The sequence below is a fragment of the Adiantum capillus-veneris genome, chromosome 15, assembly GCF_014529385.1.
Source record: "Adiantum capillus-veneris isolate H3 chromosome 15, ASM1452938v2, whole genome shotgun sequence".
NCBI classification, from domain to species: domain Eukaryota; kingdom Viridiplantae; phylum Streptophyta; class Polypodiopsida; order Polypodiales; family Pteridaceae; genus Adiantum; species Adiantum capillus-veneris.
In genome coordinates, this window is record NC_140945.1 from 148,399,546 (window position 1) to 148,423,819 (window position 24,274).

The window sequence follows — 24,274 nt, forward strand, 5'->3', positions numbered from 1 at the left end:
CTTGCAATACAATATCCACAATTATAAGAGAAAGAATTAGTTCCTCACTTAACATCATTCTTCTTGCTAGCATACATAATAGCATAGTAATGAGGATGGAGAAGATGGAAATCTTAAGCATTGAAGCATGGCTGTTGGTTGGATTTTCAGTCTATAGACAAGAATGTTGGTGTAGGCTCTCAACTTCTCAACTATCTTGGAGAAGGAGATGGATTTCTTGCACTTCACCAAGTGAAGAATGAGAGAAAATGAGAGAGAGTGTGAGGGAGTATATCCCCCAAGCACACCCATTGTTTGCTTTGGTTGACCCCCCCTTGTAGCTCATGCTTGAATCTCAGTGGATCCCTCCAGGCCTAGCGAATCACATACAAGAGGCATATCAAGCAACAAGGGTATGTTTTGTACAAGTTTCCTTCTTTCCTCTTTGAGGAAGAGAAGCTTGATAATTGATTGGATAATTATTTAATTAATCTAAATGCTCATTGGACCCCTTCTAAGCCTATCCAATAGGATTCAGGCACAACTTGAGGGCAAAATGGGTAGGGGCTTGACATCTGTACTTGCTTCCTCTTGAGACTTGGGATTAACTTGTGTGTGTGTGTTCTCTCTCATCCCCTAGCTTTAGGACTCGCCCCCTCCTTTGTATGTAAAGAATGAGGATGCAAGAGAGCTACACAAGACAAGCACAAAGCACACAGAGATGGAAAGCTTCTTCTTCTTCTTTACAGAAAAGAGAGTACAAAATGACTAAGTGCTAAAGCTGAAAAGTAGCACATATGTACATGCGGTCACTAAGTGTGAACTCGCTAGAAGCGTACTAGGCTGGCACTATAAGTGTAGTCCAGCTGTAGAATCACTGGCAGAGATCCTCCGTGTCGGTCACCTAACGCGCCAGTGAGTAAATGCCATAAGCGGCCAAGACCCGTAGTGGATGCCAGCTCAAGGTGTAGAGCTCGACATCTCAACACTCCCCCTCGAGCTCTGCATGTCGCAGAGTCCAAGCATAGTCCGAAAATGTCGAAGCTTCTCAGCTCCGAGGGCCTTGGTAAAGATATCCGCTATCTGCTCCTCTGTGCTGACGTAGACCAAGTCGATGTCGCCCGCCAACACTCGCTCTCGAACGTAGTGGTAATGGACCTCTATGTGTTTAGTCCTGGCATGGAACACTGGGTTCCTAGCCAACTGCATGCTGCTGAGGTTGTCACAATGGATGCAAATCTGATGGTCCACCTGCACTCCCAAGTCCTCAAGTAATGTGCGTAGCCAAGCTACCTCTCACGCTGCAACTGCTGCACCTCTGTACTTAGCCTCTGTGCTCGATAAAGCAACCGTAGGCTGCTTTTTGCTGCTCCAAGTAACAGCAGCACTCCCAAAAGAGAACATGAAGCCACTCGTAGATCTCCTATCAACAATGCTACCTGCCCAATCTGCATCTGTATACCCATACAATGCTAATGGTGCATCTGCTGCATAGAACAATGCGTAGTCAAGAGTACCTTGCACATACCTAAGTGTGCATCGTACTCCATCCAAATGTGGCTTCCTCGGAAGTTGCATGAACTGACTCTCCAAGCCTACTGTGTAGCTCAAGTCTGGCCTCGTGATAGTCAAGTAGATTAGACTACCCACAATCTTCCTGTACATGTTGACATCCTCAACAACATCACCCTTCTCTGCACTCAGCTTTGCATTCACATCCAAGGGAATAGAAATTGGCTTACAATCAGCCATACCATACTTTGACAACATGTCCAAAGCATACTGTCTCTGTGATAGCCATACACCCTCTGGAGTCCTGATCACCTCAATGCCAAGAAAGTAGCGCAACTCGCCCAAATCTTTCATTTCAAACTCCTGTTTGAGAAGACCCTTCACATGGTCAATCTCCATAGCATTGTCACCCACAATAATAAGGTCATCTACATATATGGTAATGACCACAATACCCACATCACTCTCACGTACATAGAGTGAATGATCAGCATGAGCTCTCCTAAAACCAATACTGACAAGATACTTGGCAATCCTGTCATACCATGCTCTAGAGCCCTGCTTCAAACCATACAAAGCTTTGAGAAGTCTGCATACATAATCTGGGTAACCTGGATCGACATAACCAGGTGGCTGATCCATATACACTTCCTCTTGCAACTCACCATTCAAGAAGGCATTCTTTACATCCATTTGATGCATAATCCATCCTCTAGATGCAGCCACTGCTATGACAGCTCTCACAGTCGTCATCTTTGCCACTGGAGCAAAGGTCTCCTCATAGTCTATGCCATACGTTTGTGCATAACCCTTTGCGACCAGCCTTGCCTTGTGACGCTCAATGTTACCATAAGCCTTATGCTTGGTTTTATACACCCATTTACAGCCAATAGCTTTCTTGCCACTTGGCAATGGCACCAACTCCCATGTGTCGTTTGCTTCCAATGCAGCCATCTCTTCATTCATTGCATCATCCCAATGCACATTTCCAACTGCATCCTTAAAACATGTGGGCTCCACATCCTGTATCACCTGGATTTCTGACTCTTTTAGATCTGCGCGGTCCTGGGTCACTCCTTTGCCTCTAGCATCTTCTTGTACTTTCCTTACACCAGGTGTCCTGACAGCCGGAATTCCAAATTCCTCATCAAGACTTTGTTCAGAACCATCTGAATCCTTGTCTACATGTGAAAAACAACTGATGATGCATCAACCATAAAGGGAGGTTCATCAACCTTTTCTTTCCTTTTCGTGATACATTCCCTATACTGTTGGTGGAGTAAACCTGCGTACGTAGTCTACCATTCCATGGTTTCTCAACAGAGCACGAGAAGAGGACTCTTGTGGTCCACTCAAAACCTGTGACTGTGGCCTCACATTTTGTACAACCACATCATCTTTTACATCAGCCCCAATAGTGCCATGTGCATTACTGTACCAGCTGCTCATCTCATCAAAGACTACATCTCTGCTCACTCGTAATTCTCGTGTAGTAGGATTGTAGCACTTGTACCCCTTTTGTTCAAGGGAATATCCCACAAGAATACATTTCTCTGCTTTAGGATCCAATTTCCTACGCAACTCATCTGGTACATGCACGTAAGCTATGCAGCCAAACACTTTCAAGTGTGCCAAATCAGGCTTTGTACCTGTAAACTTTTCCTCAGGTGTACATCATGCACCACAGCTGTAGGTGTCCTGTTCATAATGTACACAACTGTATTTACAGCTTCAGCCCAGAAATGATGAGGCATGTTCTTCTCATTCATCAATGCACGTGCAACCTCTGCAATGTGCCTGTTTTTCCTTTCTGCGACCCCATTCTGCTGTGGAGTATATCTGCATGTAAACTGCCTGTGTATACCATGCATTCGCAGAAAATCTGAAAAATCATTGGAGAAGTACTCTCCCCCTCCATCTGACCTCAATGTCTTGATTTGCATATCTGTCTCCTTCTCAATCATGACTTTGAAGTCTTGAAAGTGACCAAACACTTCACTTTTGTTACGCATGAAGTAGACCCATACTTTCCTTGTATGGTCATCAATGAAAGAGACATAATACCTGCAACCATGTATACTTGCAGTATCGGTTGGACCCCAAACATCTGTGTGCACCACCTCAAGTGGCTTTTTACATACATTGCGCTCATGTGGAAATGAGCCCTTTGACTGTTTTCCAAACTGGCATGCTGCACACACTTTATGCATACCATCCACCTTGAATTTGGGCAAACCTTTTACAATCTGTTTTGATTGCATGCTGCGCAATCTCTGCTCATTGACATGGCCAATGCGTTTGTGCCAAATGTCAACATCAGCCACAACACCTGTGCCCTGTGCAAATAATGCAGCTTTTACCTCAGGCATGTCTACATTCAGCGTAAACATTCTGCCCACACATTTTCCCTCTGTGATCAGCTTACAGCCATTCTGGAAATCTTCTACATAACAGCCATTTGGATTGAAGCGAACCTGCAAACCCTGCTCAACCATTTGTCCAACAGAAACAAGATTCTTTGTAATGTTTGGGACATGAAGTACATCTGCTAAGTACTTTGATTTCCCACTCTTCGTATTTAGAGGTATGTCCCCTACATGAGCAATGGGGTGAGCTGTGTCATCTCCTGTCTGCACATAGCCTGACACATCTGGTTTGCGCATATCTCTAAACCACTCTCCACGAGACGTCATGTGATTAGAGGCACCTGAATCCACATACCAAACATCATCTTGGGTGGAATTCTCTGCAGTCATTGTATTCATTACATGCTGCATAACAAACATGCGCTCGTTTTTGCTGTCATCTGCATCTTTGCTAGTAGATGCATAGTTGCCCTGTTCTCTCTTTCTACTTGCTTTTCCCTTTGGACAGTCACGTGACATGTGACCTCTTTCACCACAAGTCCAACATTCTCTACTATCTGGAGTATGTTGCTGCCTGCTTGATCCTGCACCACGACCTCTTTGACTCCCCCTGCCTTGAGACTGGTTTCCCCTGCCACCTGTATTGTTTTGATTTGATTGCCATTCCAGAAATTGGCCCCTACAACCCCTTGGGCCTCGACCACGACCTCTACCTCTACCTCTGTTGGAGTTAGAATAGAAGGCCTGTTCAGAATTATTTCTGCCATGAGAAGAAGATGTGTCAAGGTTCTTCTCCTCAAGAATAAGCATAGAAATCAAATCTTGGAACACGGGGATGTCGTCTCTTGTATTCATGGAAGACCTGAAATGTACATACTCATCTCCTAGACCATCCAAGCATGCACGGACAATGTCATCATCTTCCACTGAGACTTTAATAGATCCAAGAGCCTCAATGATACTCTTGATCTTCAAGGCATAATCATTGATTGAGAGGTTGTTCCTTTTAACCTGATTTAGCTCTGACTTTAGTTGAATCTTCCTGGCCTTGGTGTTCACCTCGAACACTCTGCCTAAGTTTCTCCATGCAATGGCGGGGGTTTCAGCATCTTGTAGATAGCCCATCATGCCATCTGTGATGCTCATAGAAAGCCAATACATCACTTTGCTCTGGCCTTGTTGCCAGTCCCTCAAAGCTTTCCTTTGTTCTGCTGTAGCATTTGCCTCGGGAATCTCTGGTTCCTTTTCATTGTCTCCTTCTACATAGTCTCAATAACCTTTTCCTTTTAGGAAATTTGTTATTCTGAACTTCCATGCAGGGTAGTTATTTTTCTCAAGCTTCTCAGTAACAATCTGACTGAAACCGTCAGACATCTTGAAGCACTAAGACAAAATAGCTGCAATCTGCAAAAACCTGCAAATCTGCTGAACCTGCTATCGTGGTTCCTGTAACGCTTTCTACACTCAACGAGTGTCCACAATCAAGCGTACATACAACCACTGTACTTGTACAGTAAATCTCTGTATACTGCACTTTGGAGACCTGTTCAGAAACTTGTGCAAAAAACCTGTTCAGAATCAGCATCTGGTCGTGGATTGCGAACGAAGGGATTGTGATGCTCTTGCTCTCTTAGCCTCTCTTGCCTCCACCAGGCTCTGATACCATGTAAAGAATGAGGATGCAAGAGAGCTACACAAGACAAGCACAAAGCACACAGAGATGGAAAGCTTCTTCTTCTTCTTTACAGAAAAGAGAGTACAAAATGACTAAGTGCTAAAGCTGAAAAGTAGCACATATGTACATGCGGTCACTAAGTGTGAACTCGCTAGAAGCGTACTAGGCTGGCACTATAAGTGTAGTCCAGCTGTAGAATCACTGGCAGAGATCCTCCGTGTCGGTCACCTAACGCGCCAGTGAGTAAATGTCATAAGCGGCCAAGACCCGTAGTGGATGCCAGCTCAAGGTGTAGAGCTCGACATCTCAACATTGTAGGGATGTTGTTGACTTTTGGAACACAAGAACCTTAGTCAGCAAGCACGACAAAGCACCTTAAGCTCCCTAGTCGACAAGCACGACAAGCATCTCAATCTTGGGCCGGGTTCCCACCTCAAGCACAACCCTAGCTTACCTAAGGTCAAAGGACTTTTTTAACACTAACCTTTGGAGGTCTTTAATGAAGCTAACCCTAAGGTCTTTTAAGCTCCATTAGCTAGCCTTGCTCTTTGACAAATCATCTCTCATTTGGACCCCTTTACCATTGGCCCCATGTTCACATAGACTTGTAAGCACATGTCTATATTTTAACCCTGGTTCCCCTCTATTCTCCCACATTAAATGATCATTTTAATTTGATAAAATCATTCGGGTTGGTTAGATATTAGATTTTATGACATGAGGATGAAGTAGAGAATATTTAAACATAAATAGAGTCTAGAGTGATTGTTTTGTGTAAGGGTACCAAGGACACACCAAAAGTAATAGACATGTCTAAGTGTAGCAAGCAACTGAAACAAGATCAAATTATTCAATATACATTGCTTGAGAAGTTCAATTTGCTTAATGACAAGTATCCATCTGAAATTGGGAGGACCTTTTCTACCACATACAACATTAATAATGTTGTTTACTCCCATTTCTTGACACTTTGTGATACTTGGCTGATCTCACAATTAAAACACGGTGGATAGGGGGAAAGGAGAACACACCCAAAACCCAAACAATCTTCCTCTCTATAGCCCAAGATAATCACTACACCCCAATCCACTAGAGTTCACCTTCAAAACTCACAGAATCAACAACAATCCACACTGGTCTGTCCCGTTTACAAGAGTTCCACATCACACACCACTCCCTCTTTCTCTCTCACACACACAAAGGTCCAAGGAGGCACACACATCTTGAACACCGGTACCACACTGTTGGAACAGAGCAAAGAGAAGAAAGGGGGAAGCAAAAGAAACGACACCAAAAATTGGTATGCTTTGCTTTAGTTGTGACCAAAAAACCTTCTTCACACATCCATGAAACCCCGATAACATTTGGCTTGGCATGGCAACCTTGAGCAATAGGAAAAATTGGCAACTTCGTCTTCACCGGTTATGCGACTCTCCTCGTTGAGAGCATGTCAAAAACTCCTGCGGGTGACATGCTTGTCGGCGCCGACCTCATTCCTCCAAAGCTCCTCCAAGCTCATGCAAAATATTCCCTTCCTCTTGGCCTTCTCCTCCCTGGCAGCTCCTCATTGAGATTCCCTTGTGCAAAGAAATCTGACTCCTCCTTCTCGGAGAGCCCGCATCACCTCCTTCTTGGCTCCCCAAAAGAGAGCTCTCACGAGCTCCCAAAAACTCGGCCTCAAGGGTGTGGGAAAGCCTCTCTTCTATTCTCCTGGCACAAACCTGGCCCTCAACAAAAAATCAACTGCTAATAACTTGACATTTGAAGCTCTAATTGCCAATCTGAAAAGACCCACGGGCTCCATAAATCAAGCACTACACACCCATCTGCTAAAACTGGCTTGAACTACCTAGTATCCCTTGCCCTGTGCATCTCAAATTTGCAACCATCACCAACTTCAAAGCCCACTATCTTGCACACCGTGGCTCCGTTTGATGAGCCGTCTGGACCTGCTCCTTCAGCACTTCAATCTCTACATATACAAGCTAAGAATTAATACCTTGGACATTTTTCACCTATCATCCTATCAAGCCCTATGCGGAGCCCATCTAGTCTAGAAAACCACATAAAGCATACATTTCCATTTCCACTTGCCTACCCACGCTCTTCCCATCTACTCTAGCCCTCTGTCATGCATTTGTTAGCATACATATCACTGTGTGTGCCCTCTGCTAGGGTATGCAAGTGTTGAACATTTATGTTTAACCAAAAAGCATCTTTATTCTTCTATTAACTCCAAAAACTGGCAAACACTATGCAAAACTGTGAGCAAGCCACAAAAAGCCTACCATATGTACACTACTGCCAAACCTCAAGTGGGTTGACCCACCCCCTACATCACATAGCTTCTTCTTGGATCAAAAACCTCGCACGACTCCTTCCATCCATCTGTAGCACTCTCCAATAGTATTTCACCCATGTCTGTAACCACCCATGCACACAATATGCCCAAAGAACTTTAGAATTTCTTTGCACATTTACCTGCCTCGTCAACACCCATGGCCCTGCACTCACATCATCCACATCAAACAACAATTCTGACCCTCCCTCCCAACCATGTAAAGTAGAGTTCATTGCCATGGAACTCTGTATTTGGCAGATAACATACCTCACTAATGCACTTACTAACATACATTTCAACCATGTATTGCATACCTCTTGTGATATCTTGGACTCACCCTTGACATCTCTTTTCCTCGCCATAGAACATGTCCATGGCATTGGACTCTCCACCTATAGAGGGACTGACCCTCGCATCACCTATACCCTAGTCAAATCGTTATCCACCAGCACTTGCATCTCTTCATCCACGGTATCCTTGGAATAGCAAAGCCCCAATCAACTTCACTTTCACAGCATACTTGATCCAAAAGGCCCGTGTCCATAGTACCATCCTGGAAATCCATAGGAATCTCCAGTTGCTCCTCTCTTTGGTCAACACCAAACAGATCATGAGCATCAGAAAGATGCCCAACCCCCTTGGTTTCTGCTTCACCATCATCCTCCTGTCGACTTGGTAGGCCATCTTGGCTATACCTAGACTTATATTGATTCTCCTTTGCAAAGCCATGAACCAATTGCACCACCACAACAATCTCCACAACTACCTTCATCAACATGGCCGCCAATAGAGCACTACATGTCACCTTTGACAACATATTCTCTCTCAGTTGATTTGGCACTTCAACCTGTTCTTATTCCACATTGGCTATGGACACATCATCAGCTAAATAAGAAGGCACCATTACATTTACCAGCACCGGCTTATCCGACTCGGTATCCTCGCCATACGATGTGGGCTCATCCGGTCCATCTTCCTTGCTTGTCTCCTAGAAATTGGAATTGAACTCTCCATATTCATCAGCACCATACACTAACTACTTCAACCGCTTGCTGCTCCACAAATGCTTGACCTTCATCTAGGCCTTGCACACTTTTTTCATCCCCTTCCAAGATGTCGGCATCTGCAACTGAGTTGCACCCTGCTATTTTATCATGCAAACTTTCTACAAGAACGTGCTCTTCCATGACAAGCTCATCCATCACTTGCACATGCACATCATAAACTTGAAACCTCCAAGGAACATAATCAATTGTTGGCCTTACCTCAACAAGCTTTGCATCTTGCACAATTGGCACTGCCTTTGATTGAACCATAGGTTACTCTGCTAGCTTCACAACAAGCACATAATTTGTAGGTTTCAACAAACCCAGCTCCAGCTTCTGCTTCACCTTTTTGCTCTTCACCTTGGCTAGATACACCATGTATTTGTAGGTATCAGCACCGTCTTCCACCTTATCTCTGATCCTTGGATGCAAGCACTCAAGAAACTTTGACAACTTCAAAAAATGATTGCCTTTCACCCTAGTGGAAATCTCTAATTGTTTCCAACATGCTTCAAACTACTCAAAAAGAATGGATAAATCTTTACTTACATGATGGCACACCGCTCTCAGTCTTGCACCAGCCTCTGTTGGGGTGATCACTTCTCGTAACCGCTCCAAAAATCACCTCTCCAATTCTTGCCATGAACTTTGACCATCATCCTTCAAATCATCGAACCAATTCTTTGCCCGTCCGCGCATCAGCAGCGGCACCGTCTGCAACTTCTTTGCATCTGTCAACATATGCATCAATAAGCATCCACATTTCAAAATCTACTAACCAATTTTTAGGGACTTCAAAACCTATAAATATGGGGCCAAAAATGGGCTCCATCATCTCTGCTATTGAGGTGGTCCGGGGCGGGCAACAAGAGAGGTGACCTCTAAACACCCCTCAAGGCTCCAGTGCTGCTCAATTGGGGCTGGGGCAACCACAAGCACAACACAACAACAAACCCACAGCCAAACCCAAACAAGATAGGGGCACCACCTAGTTATGGTATGCGAACTAGGACGCAAGAGAGATTTTGGCACAACCAAGAAGATGCACCACACAACACACACAAGCAACCTCACACCAAGACACACATGAAATGGACCAGAGAGAGCTAGAGCAAAGGGAAGAGAGAGAGGAAAGGATCTTGCGTGATACCTTATTTGTGACTTGCAAATGGAGATGGTTCGTTATGATGCTATCATAGAACTTGTACAAAACTCACTCAATGCTTAGTGATTGCTAAACATTGCCAAAACACACACACACTGTCTTAGGGTGTGAGAGACCTCTCACCACAATACCCTCTTACAATGGACAAAAAAATGGCAATGAAAAACACACTAAAACACTTTCTAAAATCAAGATCAACCGATAAAAACTCAAAATACACAAGTCACCTTGAATTCACCAAACCGTATTGCACAAATGGAAGGACGGAGATTTGAACGTCGAATCACGCCTTTGATGCACCAAACCTCAATTTATTGATGATGAAGGAGCATATACAATAGTGGTTTTGAGATTTGTGGAACTCACGCTCTCTCACTTACAATGTGTAGCTTGAAGGCTTCTCTCACACCAAGAGTGAAGCTCACAAGTGGTTGCTACACCTAAGTCTCTCCTCACGCATAGAGTGTTGGGGTGCTATGTGAGATATTGGAGGTTGTTTTACAAGAAGGAAAGGGGCCTATTTATAGGTTGGAGACCCCTCATTAAGATTATTGGAAATCCTAATTTACAAGCTAACAAATCAGGATTATGATTTTTTTGAATATCAAAACATTGCGGGCCTTCTTTGTCTGCTTGAGTCATGGGTGTGGGCTCAAAAGAGAGCATTATTGATGGTAGATAAGGTGAAAGTAAGTAAAGAGAGAGAGAGAGAGAGAGAGAGAGAGAGAGAGAGAGAGAGAGAGTTACTATACACATGTCTTGAGGCGAGGTGTCTTTTATGGTTAGGTCAATGCTATTTTGTGTTAGTATGTTAGTGGTTAGTGTTAGTAATCACTAGAAAGTTAATGTTACATTTACAATGGGTAGAATGAGTTGATTTGATGAAGGAAGAGGGGTGAATTAAAAGAGAATCATTGAGATGGTGAAGCTTTGAAGAAGCTTGAACTCACCCCTTTGTAGATTGTGGAAAAAATGACCGCTGGTCTTCTTCGCTTCTTTATGCTGCCGCCATGGTTGACCACCACGATGAAAAGAGGATTTGTTGATGAAAAATTCTCAATTTGCAGAAGTTATCATGGTTAAGATGCTGAATTTTAGATATTTTTAGGAGAGGTAAATGAAATTGTAACATAGAAGCAATAGAGAGAGACATGGAGAGGGTGTATGTATGTAGAGGTTCATAAAAGAACTATAGGGATGAGAGAGAAGGGTAATGGTGAAGAGGGTGGAAGAAGCCATGGAAATTGCAGGTTTGAGTGAGGGAAGGAGAGGGAGGGATGTGTAAGAGTGAGTAGGTGTGTGGAAGGGTGATAGAAGACTAAGGACTACTTGTGAGAAAAGTGGACAGACTAGGGTCCACGCAAAAAATCATAGCTCACCGCTGGTAGCTCCAAAAATCATGAAAAAATTTGAGGTGATTATTTAGAGCGTGGGCTACATTTTCTTTTTTGACCACCGCTCCAAATTTGGAGTGGAGATAGGTGCCAAAATTCTCACCAAAAAGCCTGTTTTTGATGCCTGCAAAAGTCTTTTAGTGGCCCCCTCCTTTGTTGAATTTGTACAATGCATCCAAGAGTGAGCCCCTCCTTTGTCATATTATAATACAAAGCATCCAAGTTGCCCTTGACCCATGCATGGAGGAGGATTATTGGTGAATAAAGAAATATATACATGGTGGGACTAGTGTATGGACTATTCATGGACTTTAGCTCAATGAGCACATGGTGTTAGAATAATGAGTAAAAATAATAATAAAACTATGGAGGAGTTATGGATATGGAAAGATATTGGAATCATATGATATGGTCCCTCCTTGAATTATTTTGGGTGAAAGAGGAAAAGGTATGCAAGTAAATAATATAATAAACGTAACCAATGAGTAGAAATCAATTTTTTGTTTTCACGAGGGTGAGGGTGAAAATGTGGGAGTGATTTGTATAAAGAAAAAATATGAGGTTAGAGTATGTACATATTGGCAAAAAATATAATTATGGAGGATGAAAGAAGGTGTACATAGGTTTAATAAAACACACACCTAAGTAGAAATATTTAAATAAAATACCAAAATAATAATAAAAAATCCCTATATTTAGGCCATATATACAATGAAATATTTACACACAAAGAGGCCATAATATACTTTTATTTTTTTTTTATTTTTTTTTTTGGCTCAACTAGCCCAGTGACTAGCTAGCTGAGGGTTTTTAAGAAGATATGGGAAAAGCCCCCTAACTCACACACGCCTATGTACAGTGAAATGGTAGGGATAGCCATAGCGTTTGGGTGAATTTGGTAGGGTGGAGTAACTTACTATGGAAATTATGGAGAGCCGAAAAACGGCTATCACTATCTTCAAATCCGACCACCAAATTTTTTGACCATCCGCCAATCACTTGTCAGCTTTCAAACATCGTTCTTGGGGGATTCACTCTATATACAAAATGGAACGCCACCTATGAGCGGACAACTTTGATAAAACCCCTATATACGACAAATATTAGGGAATATGACTCCCCTTTCTATGCTTATATGACAATCAATGAAGAAAACTATCATACCCCTATCTTACATATAAAATTTAGGTCTCACATGACCTAACTGAGTAAAACTAGTCAAAGACTGTGTAGCACAGTGATTAGCAACTTACTTAGGACCACTTTTGTTGATAACTAGATGTACCCCCAATGAGTCTTAGTTTGACTTTCAAACTATGTGCCCGATCAGCCTGCACTCTGGCTACTCGTCCAATTTTGACCCATCCAAAGCTGGTGTAAACCAACCCTTGACCTGCTCCAAATCAACCCTTATCTATGATCAGCTTGATGTAAAATTTGACATGTGACCTAATAAAAAACTTCCCCAAAATTCATCAGAGTTCTAGTGGACATCGGTGAACAATCGTTACAAGTAATCAACCCGGGTAAGGTTCTCCCCCCCGCCCCCAAATACGATCCCCCCTCCCTTATTTTTAAGCTTGGGAGATAAACTATTGGGGGCCTACCCCTAACTTATACGCTTATGTAACTTGTAAAAAAAAAACCCTCCGCTGCACTTACGTGGTGTGGTAAGTTTTCGACGGTGAATCCCCCAAGACACCGCTTTAACCTTCAAATCGGAGCATCAGCACAATCCTCAGTGGGGGCACCAAAAGATTGATAGGGGGCAAGGGGAACACACCCGGAACCCAAGTTATCTGCTTCGCACCCCAATCCACTAGAGTTCACCTTCAAAATTCACACAATAGACACCAATCCACACCGGTCTGGCACGTTTATGACCGTGCCATATCACACACTACTCTCTCTTTCTCTCTCACACACATAAAGGTCCGGGGAGGCACACACATCTTGAACACCTGTACCACACTGTTGGAACAGAGAAAAGAGGAGAAGGGGGGAAAGGGAAAAAAACAGTACCAAAACCTGTATGCTTTTCTTCAATTGCGACCAAAAAACCTTCTTCAAACATCCATGAAACCCCAATAACGTCTGGCTTGGCATGGCAAACTCGAGCAACAGGAAAAATTGGCAACTTCGGCTTCACTGCTTATGCAACCCTGCTCATTGAGAGCACGTGAAAAAACTCCTACGGCGTGTGACACCCTTATCAGCACCGACCTCTTTCCTCCAAAGCTCCTCCGAGCTCATGCAAAATACTCCCTTCCTCCTGGCCTTCTCCTCCCCGGAAGCTCCTCATTGAGCCCCCCTTGTGCAAAGAAATACGACTCCTCCTTCTCAAAGAGCCCGCCTCACCTCCTTCCCGACTCCCTCAAAAGAGAGATCTCATGAGCTCCCAAAAAACTCGGCCTCAAGGGCGTGGGAAAGCCTCTCTTCTATTCTTGTCACCAAGGCCCTCTATTTTTAGCCCCTTTTTTTGCATGTGAAGGCCCACTTTCTATTCTCATCACGGATTTCTTGAGCCCCAAGTATTCCATGTGATCAACCCCCCAAGTGAGGCATTGATGTCGCCCTCAGTGCTCCCACTCTCTCTCTCATAAAAGGTTTTCCCCAAGGGACACCGAATCAACCCCAGTAGGCACCAATCATCATCCCTTGCACGCCAATGGTGCCACTTGCAGCCGCTTAATGCACTACCGAAATCTCAACATCCGCCTGCCCATTGGATGTACCTGTGCAGGGCTTCAGGGAGGAATCCATAGTCATAGAGCTTCAACAAGCTCACCACTTTGACGTCTAACAATGGCTTATGCTCCAATACACATACACCGGATAACACTAGCCCCTTTGCGCATGTGGGATTACCCATAGGCCACATGGCTCTTGGTGGGTTGTTGGCCTCCAAATTTTATCCACCCGCCTATTGGATGCACCTGCGCAGGGCTTCAGGGAGGAATCCATATTCATAGAGCTTCAACAAGCTCACCACTTTGACGTCTAACAATGGCTGATGCTCCGATATACATACACTGGATAACACTAGCCCCATTGCGCATGTGGGATTACCCACAGGCCATGTGGCTCTTGGTGGGTTGTTGGCCTTCAAATTCCAAAAAAAAAATCCTTGTAAAGACCTTCAAAAACTCCCCCCAAATTTGGCTTGCTCAGCAACTTCTTGGCCTCCCCATTTCCTCCTCAAGAATCCGATATACGGGACGTAAAGCACCATCAAAGACTTGCATCACCGGCTTTAATGTCCTTGAACCTTGCCACATTTCCACTCTGGCGGGCCCTCCAACCAACACTGCCAAAACTAGCAAAAAATCGTTTGATGGCACCACATCCAAAGCCATTGGAGAGAGGGAATGAGGGAACACACCCGACACAAAAACAAAGGCCTCTCTATAGCTCGGGGTATCCACAACACCCCTATCCTCTCAAAAAACACCTTAAAAAACACACTTTACACTAGCAAACCGCCACCTGCTCTTTTCCCAATGCCTACACACTCCGCAAGTCCACCACACAACGCACACCTACTACCACGGTCTATCTCCACCCTTGCACACACGCGCAACCACTCAATCTCACTCACTCACATAGAACACCATCGGTCCGGGGGGGCACCCACATCCACACTACAGGAAGCACGGGGAAACACAAGAGCAGGAGAAAGAGAAGGGGGGAAAGGGGAAACAGCCACAAAATAGGGCAACAATGGCTTAATTATGCTTCCAAAGGCATGTACAGAGCTTGCAATGCCACCACAATGGCCATTTTCATAAAAACTTACAAAGAGGAATGACAGGCACGCTCCTCTACCAAAAAACTCCACTCTGCAGGCTTCAAACGACACAAAAAAAGTCCCCCATATCATTAAAAAAATGTATTTTATAGTGGCGGGTCTTCAAATTTAGAAATTGCACTTTAATTGACCCATCTTGCATCCTAATTTGGAAACTTAGGAAGGGGGGAGCCGCTTTGCTTCCATGTGCTCTCTTTTTCTCTCTTTGGCTTGTGCTCTTGAAGGGGGGGTGCACTAGCAATGTCACTAGTGCCCCTTGGCATTTTTACTTTTTACTCATTTATTAATTTTTTCCCCCTAACCTTACCTCCTTTCCCATTTGGAATTTGCCCCATCTGCCCACCTTGGTTGGCTCTTAACTGCCCCTTGGGATTGGATCCTTTGAATTCTTTCTCCTTCTTTCTTGCCTCTCGAGTGGCTTTGACCTGACCTCTTTGTAAAGAATGAGGATCCAAGAGAGCTACACAAGACAAGCACAAAGCACACAGAGATGGAAAGCTTCTTCTTCTTCTTCACAGAAAAGAGAGTACAAAATGACTAAGTGCTAAAGCTGAAAAAGTAGCACATATGTACATGCGGTCACTAAGTGTGAACTCGCTAGAAGCGTACTAGGCTGGCACTATAAATGTAGTCCAGCTGTAGAATCACTGGCAGAGATCCTCCGTGTCGGTCACCTAACGCGCCTGTGAGTAAAAGCCGTAAGCGGCCAAGACCTGTAGTGGATGCCAGCTCAAGGTGTAGAGCTCGACATCTCAACACTCCCCCTCGAGCTCTGCATGTCGCAGAGTCCAAGCATAGTCCGGAAACGTCGAAGCTTCTCAGCTCCGAGGGCCTTGGTAAAGATATCGGCTATCTGCTCCTCTGTGCTGACGTAGACCAAGTCGATGTCGCCCGCCAACACTCACTCTCGAACGTAGTGGTAATGGACCTCTATGTGTTTGGTCCTGGCATGGAACACTGGGTTCCTAGCCAACTGCATGCTGCTGAGGTTGTCACAATGGATGAAAATCTGATGGTCCACCTGCACTCCCAAGTCCTCAAGTAATGTGCGTAGCCAAGCTACCTCGCACGCCGCAACTGCTGCACCTCTGTACTCGGCCTCTGTGCTCGATAAAGCAACCGTAGGCTGCTTTTTGCTGCTCCAAGTAACAGCAGCACTCCCAAAAGAGAACATGAAGCCACTCGTAGATCTCCTATCAACAATGCTACCTGCCCAATCTGCATCTGTATACCCATACAATGCTAGTGGTGCATCTGCTGCATAGAACAATGCGTAGTCAAGAGTACCTTGCACATACCTAAGTGTGCGTCGTACTCCATCCAAATGTGGCTTCCTCGGAAGTTGCATGAACTGACTCTCCAAGCCTACTGTGTAGCTCAAGTCTGGCCTCGTGATAGTCAAGTAGATTAGACTACCCACAATCTTCCTATACGTGTTGACATTCTCAACAACATCACCCTTCTCTGCACTCAGCTTTGCATTCACATCCAAGGGAATAGAAATTGGCTTACAATCAGCCATACCATACTTTGACAACATGTCCAAAGCATACTGTCTCTGTGATAGCCATACACCCTCTGGAGTCCTGATCACCTCAATGCCAAGAAAGTAGCGCAACTCGCCTAAATCTCCATAGCATTGTCACCAACAATAATAAGGTCATCTACATATATGGTAATGACCACAATCCCCACATCACTCTCACGTACATAGAGTGAATGATCAGCATGAGCTCTCCTAAAACCAATACTGACAAGATACTTGGCAATCCTGTCATACCATGCTCTAGAGCCCTGCTTCAAACCATACAAAGCTTTGAGAAGTCTGCATACATAATCTGGGTAACCTAGATCGACATAACCAGGTGGCTGATCCATATACAGTTCCTCTTGCAACTCACCATTCAAGAAGGCATTCTTTACATCCATTTGATGCATAATCCATCCTCTAGATGCAGCCACTGCTATGACAGCTCTCACTGTCGTCATCTTTGCCACTGGAGCAAAGGTCTCCTCATAGTCTATGCCATACGTCTGTGCATAACCCTTTGCGACTTGCCTTGCCTTGTGACGCTCAATGTTACCATAAGCCTTATGCTTGGTTTTATACACCCATTTACAGCCAATAGCTTTCTTGCCACTTGGCAATGGCACCAACTCCCATGTGTCATTTGCTTCCAATGCAGCCATCTCTTCATTCATTGCATCATCCCAATGCACATTTCCAACTGCATCCTCAAAACATGTGGGCTCCACATCCTGTATCACCTTAGCCATGTAGGCTTGGTGATGCGCTAGATACCCATCATAAGTCAATTTTTGAACTGGATTTCTGACTCTATTAGATCTGCGTGGTCCTGGGTCACTCCTTTGCCCTCTAGCATCTTCTTGTACTTTCCTTACACCAGGTGTCCTGACAGCCGGAATTCCAAATTCCTCATCAAGACTTTGTTCAGAACCATCTGAATCCATGTCTACATGTGAAAAACCTGATGATGCATCAACCATAAAGGGAGGTTCATCAACCTTTTCCTTTCCTTTTCGTGATACATTCCCTATACCTGTTGGTGGAGTAACCTGCGTACGTAGTCTACCATTCCATGGTTTCTCAACAGAGCCACGAGAAGAGGACTCTTGTGGTCCACTCAAAACCTGTGACTGTGGCCTCACATTTTGTACAACCACATCATCTTTTACATCAGCCCCAATAGTGCCATGTGCATTGCTGTACCAGCTGCTCATCTCATCAAAGACTACATCTCTGCTCACTCGTAATTCTCGTGTAGTAGGATTGTAGCACTTGTACCCCTTTTGTTCAAGGGAATATCCCACAAGAATACATTTCTCTGCTTTAGGATCCAATTTCCTACGCAACTCATCTGGTACATGCACGTAAGCTATGCAGCCAAACACTTTCAAGTGTGCCAAATCAGGCTTTGTACCTGTAAACTTTTCCTCAGGTGTTACATCATGCACCGCAGCTGTAGGTGTCCTGTTCATAATGTACACAGCTGTATTTACAGCTTCAGCCCAGAAATGATGAGGCATGTTCTTCTCATTCATCAATGCACGTGCAACCTCTGCAATGTGCCTGTTTTTCCTTTCTGCGACCCCATTCTGCTGTGGAGTATATCTGCATGTAAACTGCCTGTGTATACCATGCATTCGCAGAAAATCTGAAAAATCATTGGATAAGTACTCTCCCCCTCCATCTGACCTCAATGTCTTGATTTGCATATCTGTCTCCTTCTCAATCATGACTTTGAAGTCTTGAAAGTGACCAAACACTTCACTTTTGTTACGCATGAAGTAGACCCATACTTTCCTTGTATGGTCATCAATGAAAGAGACATAATACCTGCAACCATGTATACTTGCAGTATCGGTTGGACCCCAAACATCTGTGTGCACCACCTCAAGTGGCTTTTTACATACATTGCGCTCATGTGGAAATGAGCCCTTTGACTGTTTTCCAAACTGGCATGCTGCACACACTTTATGCATACCATCCACCTTGAATTTGGACAAACCTTTTACAATCTGTTTTGATTGCATGCTGCGCAATCTCTGCTCATTGACATGGCCAATGCGTTTGTGCCAAATGTCAACATCAGCCACAACACCTGTGCCCTGTGCAAATAATGCAGCTTTTACCTCAGGCATGTCTACATTCAGCGTAAACATTCTGCCCACACATTTGCCCTCTGTGATCAGCTTATAGCCATTCTGGAAATCTTCTACATAACAGCCATTTGGATTGAAGCGAAGCTGCAAACCCTGCTCAACCATTTGTCCAACAGAAACAAGATTCTTTGTAATGTTTGGGACATGAAGTACATCTGCTAAGTACTTTGATTTCCCACTCTTCGTATTTAGAGGTATGTCCACTACATGAGCAATGGGGTGAGCTGTGTCATCTCCTGTCTGCACATAGCCTGACACATCTGGTTTGCGCATATCTCTAAACCACTCTCCACGAGACGTCATGTGATTAGAGGCACCTGAATCCACATACCAAACATCATCTTGGGTGGAATTCTCTGCAGTCATTGTATTCATTACATGTTACATAACAAACATGCGCTCGTTTTTGCTGTCATCTGCATCTCTGCTAGTAGATGCATAGTTGCCCTGTTCTCTCTTTCTACTTGCTTTTCCCTTTGGACAGTCACGTGACATGTGACCTCTTTCACCACAAGTCCAACATTCTCTACTATCTAGAGTATGTTGCTGCCTGCTTGATCCTGCACCACGACCTCTTTGACTCCCCCTGCCTTGAGACTGGTTTCCCCTGCCACCTGTATTGTTTTGATTTGATTGACCTTCCAGAAATTGGCCCCTACAACCCCTTGGGCCTCGACCACGACCTCTACCTCTACCTCTGTTGGAGTTAGAATAGAAGGCCTGTTCAGAATTATTTCTGCCATGAGAAGAAGATGTGTCAAGGTTCTTCTCCTCAAGAATAAGCATAGAAATCAAATCTTGGAACACGGGGATGTCGTCTCTTGTATTCATGGAAGACCTAAAATGTACATACTCATCTCCTAGACCATCCAAGCATGCACGGACAATGTCATCGTCTTCCACTGAGACTTTAATAGATCCAAGAGCCTCAATGATACTCTTGATCTTCAAAGCATAATCATTGATTGAGAGGTTGTTCCTCTTAACCTGATTTAGCTCCGACTTTAGTTGATGCTTCCTGGCCTTGGTGTTCACCTCGAACACTCTGCCTAAGTTTTTCCATGCAATGGCGGGGGTTTCAGCATCCTGTAGATAGCCCATCATGCCATCTGTGATGCTCATAGAAAGCCAATACATCACTTTGCTCTGGCCTTGTTGCCAGTCCCTCAAAGCTTTCCTTTGTTCTGCTGTAGCATTTGCCTCGGGAATCTCTGGTTCTTTTTCATTGTCTCCTTCTACATAGCCCCAATAACCTTTTCCTTTTAGGAAATTTGTTATTCTGAACTTCCATGCAGGGTAGTTATTTTTCTCAAGCTTCTCAGTAACAATCTGACTGAAACCGTCAGACATCTTGAAGCACTAAGACAAAATAGCTGCAATCTGCAAAAACCTGCAAATCTGCTGAACCTGCTATCGTGGTTCTTGTAACTCTTTCTACACTCAACGAGTGTCCACAATCAAGCGTACATACAACCACTGTACTTGTATAGTAAATCTCTGTATACTGCACTTTGGAGACCTGTTCAGAAACTTGTGCGAAAAACCTGTTCAGAATCAGCATCTGGTCGTGGATTGCGAACGAAGGGATTGTGATGCTCTTGCTCTCTTAGCCTCTCTTGCCTGCACCAGGCTCTGATACCATGTAAAGAATGAGGATCCAAGAGAGCTACACAAGACAAGCACAAAGCACACAGAGATGGAAAGCTTCTTCTTCTTCTTCACAGAAAAGAGAGTACAAAATGACTAAGTGCTAAAGCTGAAAAAGTAGCACATATGTACATGCGGTCACTAAGTGTGAACTCGCTAGAAGCGTACTAGGCTGACACTATAAGTGTAGTCCAGCTGTAGAATCACTGGCAGAGATCCTCCGTGTCGGTCACCTAATGCGCCAGTGAGTAAATGCCGTAAGCGGCCAAGACCCGTAGTGGATGCCAGCTCAAGGTGTAGAGCTCGACATCTCAACACTCTTTGAGGGCCCTTTGGCTCTCTCTCTCTCTCTTTGTCCAACTCTGCACGGCCTTTGGGTGACTCTTTCTCTCTCTCACTCTTGTACTCTCTCTTTCAGTCACATGAACTGCCCCTTACCACTAGCAATATCACTAGTGGTAAGGCTTACTTTGCTTCCAAAAAATGGGGGGCCCTCACGGGCATGGGAACCCAGCCCTTGCAGGAGATTTCCACATCATTTGTCGAGTCTGTCACCACAACCCTGCCGCCGGCCAACGTGCCGCCAAAACCAATGGGCCACCACCCCTGCACCATCGCGTACCACCGTAGGTGTCCGCCATAGCCATGCTCAAGGGGAGCTCTCACTCCCTATTACATCCCCAAGAGGGCTCACGCCCCAGCTTAAATACCCCATCCTTCTTGAACCTGCCCGCGCATATGGGATTAAGGCATACAACATGGCAGCTATAGGGCGTCCATCCCTTGAGTTGAAAACAAATCCCCCACACCATGCAAGGAAAGTCCCTTTTCCCCCATTTATCTTCAGGGCTTTGCTGCTCATTGCTCCTAAGTTCCATGCCCAAGCCGTGACATCCAGCCAAAACTCCATATTGCAGCCTTCAATCTTTCCAGTCCTTGTCTCATCCAGACTTCACCGTGACTGCCATCCAAGGCTTCAAAAATCGGAGAAAACCATCTGTGACCTCCTCAACCGCCACGTGTACCCAACTTTACCAAGTTGCAATTCGGCAACCGGAAATCCGATCGATAGGCCGTCGGTTCCTGTTGACTTTTATTGATGCACATCACCCTCCAGAACCCCGATGAGGCTCAAAAGATTCCAGATGGCATGACTCTCCATGTGGTCAACCCGACCCATAACTTGCCCCCTAAACTGACCATAACTAACAATCCAAAGCTCCGGTTCGAAATCTGAGAAGACAGGCACACTCCATAACTTGATTACTACACATGTATCCACTAATATCCAATCTAGGCACCTGTTCCTAGTTGCCCTATCCATCCCAGGTCTTCTAAACCTTCTAATTACAAACTGCAATATATTGCACACCATGGCTCCGTTTGACGAGCCTTCTTGACTAGCTTCTAGAGCACCTTGAACACTTCATTCTAGACCATAGTATACATTCCCATTTCCACCAATTTGCCCAAGGAATTCATACCTGCTCTAGCCTTCCGCAGTGCACCTGCATGCAACCTTAGCCTGGCATTTCACACGTTCCAGCTTGGATCAACTTTGGCTACACCATCGTCCTCGCCAACTTTGACCTTCAATACCCTTTTGTTATGGACTTTGATTGATGAGCAGTAAACTCCGATGGCCTTTCTATGCTGCATATAACACCCACAAACCATGGTGAAGCTTTGAAAACATCATATGGCACATCTACCGAGGTGACCATCCTGGCACAAACCTGGCTCCTGGCAAAAATTTGACTACTTATAACTTGACATTTAAATCTCCGATTGCCAATTTGAAAAGACCCATAGGCTCCATAAATCAAGCACTATACACCCATATACTAAAATTGGTTTGGAATACCTAGCATCAGTTGGCATGTGCATCTCAGATCTGCAACCACCTCCAACTTCAAATCCTCGTATCTTGCACATCGTGGCTCCGTTTGATGAGCCGTCCATACCTGCTCCTTCAGCACTTCAAGCTCTACATATCCAAGCCAAGAATCAACACCTTGGACATTTTTCACCTATCATCCTATCAAGCCCTATCTGGAGCCCATCTAGTCTAGAAAATCACATAAAGCATACATTTCCGTTGCCACTTGCCTACCCAGGCTCTTCCCATCTACTCTATCCCTCTGCTATGCATCTGTTAGCATACCTATCATTGCATGTGCCCTCTTCTAGGGTCAACACACTTTGGTGGTACCAACAATACAAAATATTGATTTTTCAAAAGAGGTAAGAAAGTAGATCCAATGAACGATCAACATTGTGAAAGGCAAAGAAAATTCAATTATAAAAATTCTAAAGTTTGTATATGTTATCAGTTTCCAAATGGAGAGAGGATCATACTTAGAGAGCCATCTAAATATTCCTCTCCCTATAGATTGTGTATCTTGAACAATATATATACTTTGGAAAGAGCAACTTGTAATGGACTAGTAAAAGATTCAAGGATCTCATAGATGATATTATGGCTCATTGTAGGTTGGTCACCAAAATGGTTCAATTCTTAATTTGGATCACTAGTTCGAAATTTATGCCACGTTTAGAAATTTTCTCAAACTTGGAGAAATTTTGCATTTTGGATAGGGTTTTGACATTCAAATGGCTTGAGATCTTAGGGTTGGACTATTCTTGCTATTTGGGACCTGATGGCATGACTTTGGTTTGAAAAGCTCATAGGGGCTCATGGATTGCGATCCATGTTTGGCATCCTTTCTGGGTGAAACTTGGGGTACTTGTTCCTATAGCCTATCATATCACACTGGTGAAGATATTTTTAAAGTTGGACAAGTTTTTCTCAAATTTTCCCAATTTCCCAAGTTATGGCCCAATTTGGTCCAACTTTGCTTTATTTGGTTTTGGTTGGCATCTAATCAATCTGTTTGACATTTTGTCCATTTGATTATTTGGAGTTGAAGAAGTACTCGAATACCAATTGTCTGTTGACTTTTACCCCAATTGGAGTATGTTTGGACCCTCCAGTCTCTTTGACAAGTTTGGACCACTTTTCAAGCAAGTTTTGCGTCCATTGACATACTATAAACTCACCCACACATTTTGGAATCAAAACTTTGCCCAAGACCATAATTTCTACACTTCAAACTCTAACAATGCTAAACTTGACACTTGAAATACTTGACATGATCAAACACTGAAATTTTGCCAAATTTCATATTCATTGACTTGTACACACAATCGCATCCAGTTTCTAACATTTGTGCTTTAGGGGGTCATCGATCACGATCCATGTCTGGACACAATTTTAGGACCAAAGTTTGGGGTTAGCTTCTAGGCATGTTCCCTAAGCTAATGGTGCACTTTTTCCTGAATTCGGGTCAAATTTTCTAATAGTGGGTGAAAATGACCATTGGTGATTGAAACTCAAATTTTGCATGGTTTTTGATGACTTTATTATCCATTTTATCTCAAATTTGCAGGGCACATTTCCCAAGGCATTGATAAACCGACTGCATCTAAATTTTCCTTGTTTTGGCATGTTGGGAGTCATGGATCGCGATCCACGTCCATCAAAATTTTATATCTTTGATTACTGCAATGTGTAGGTGCTTTCAAGAGAAATCTTTTGCACTACTTATTTTTGCAAAGTAAAGTGGGGGTCATGGATTGTGATCCATGTTCCACCCC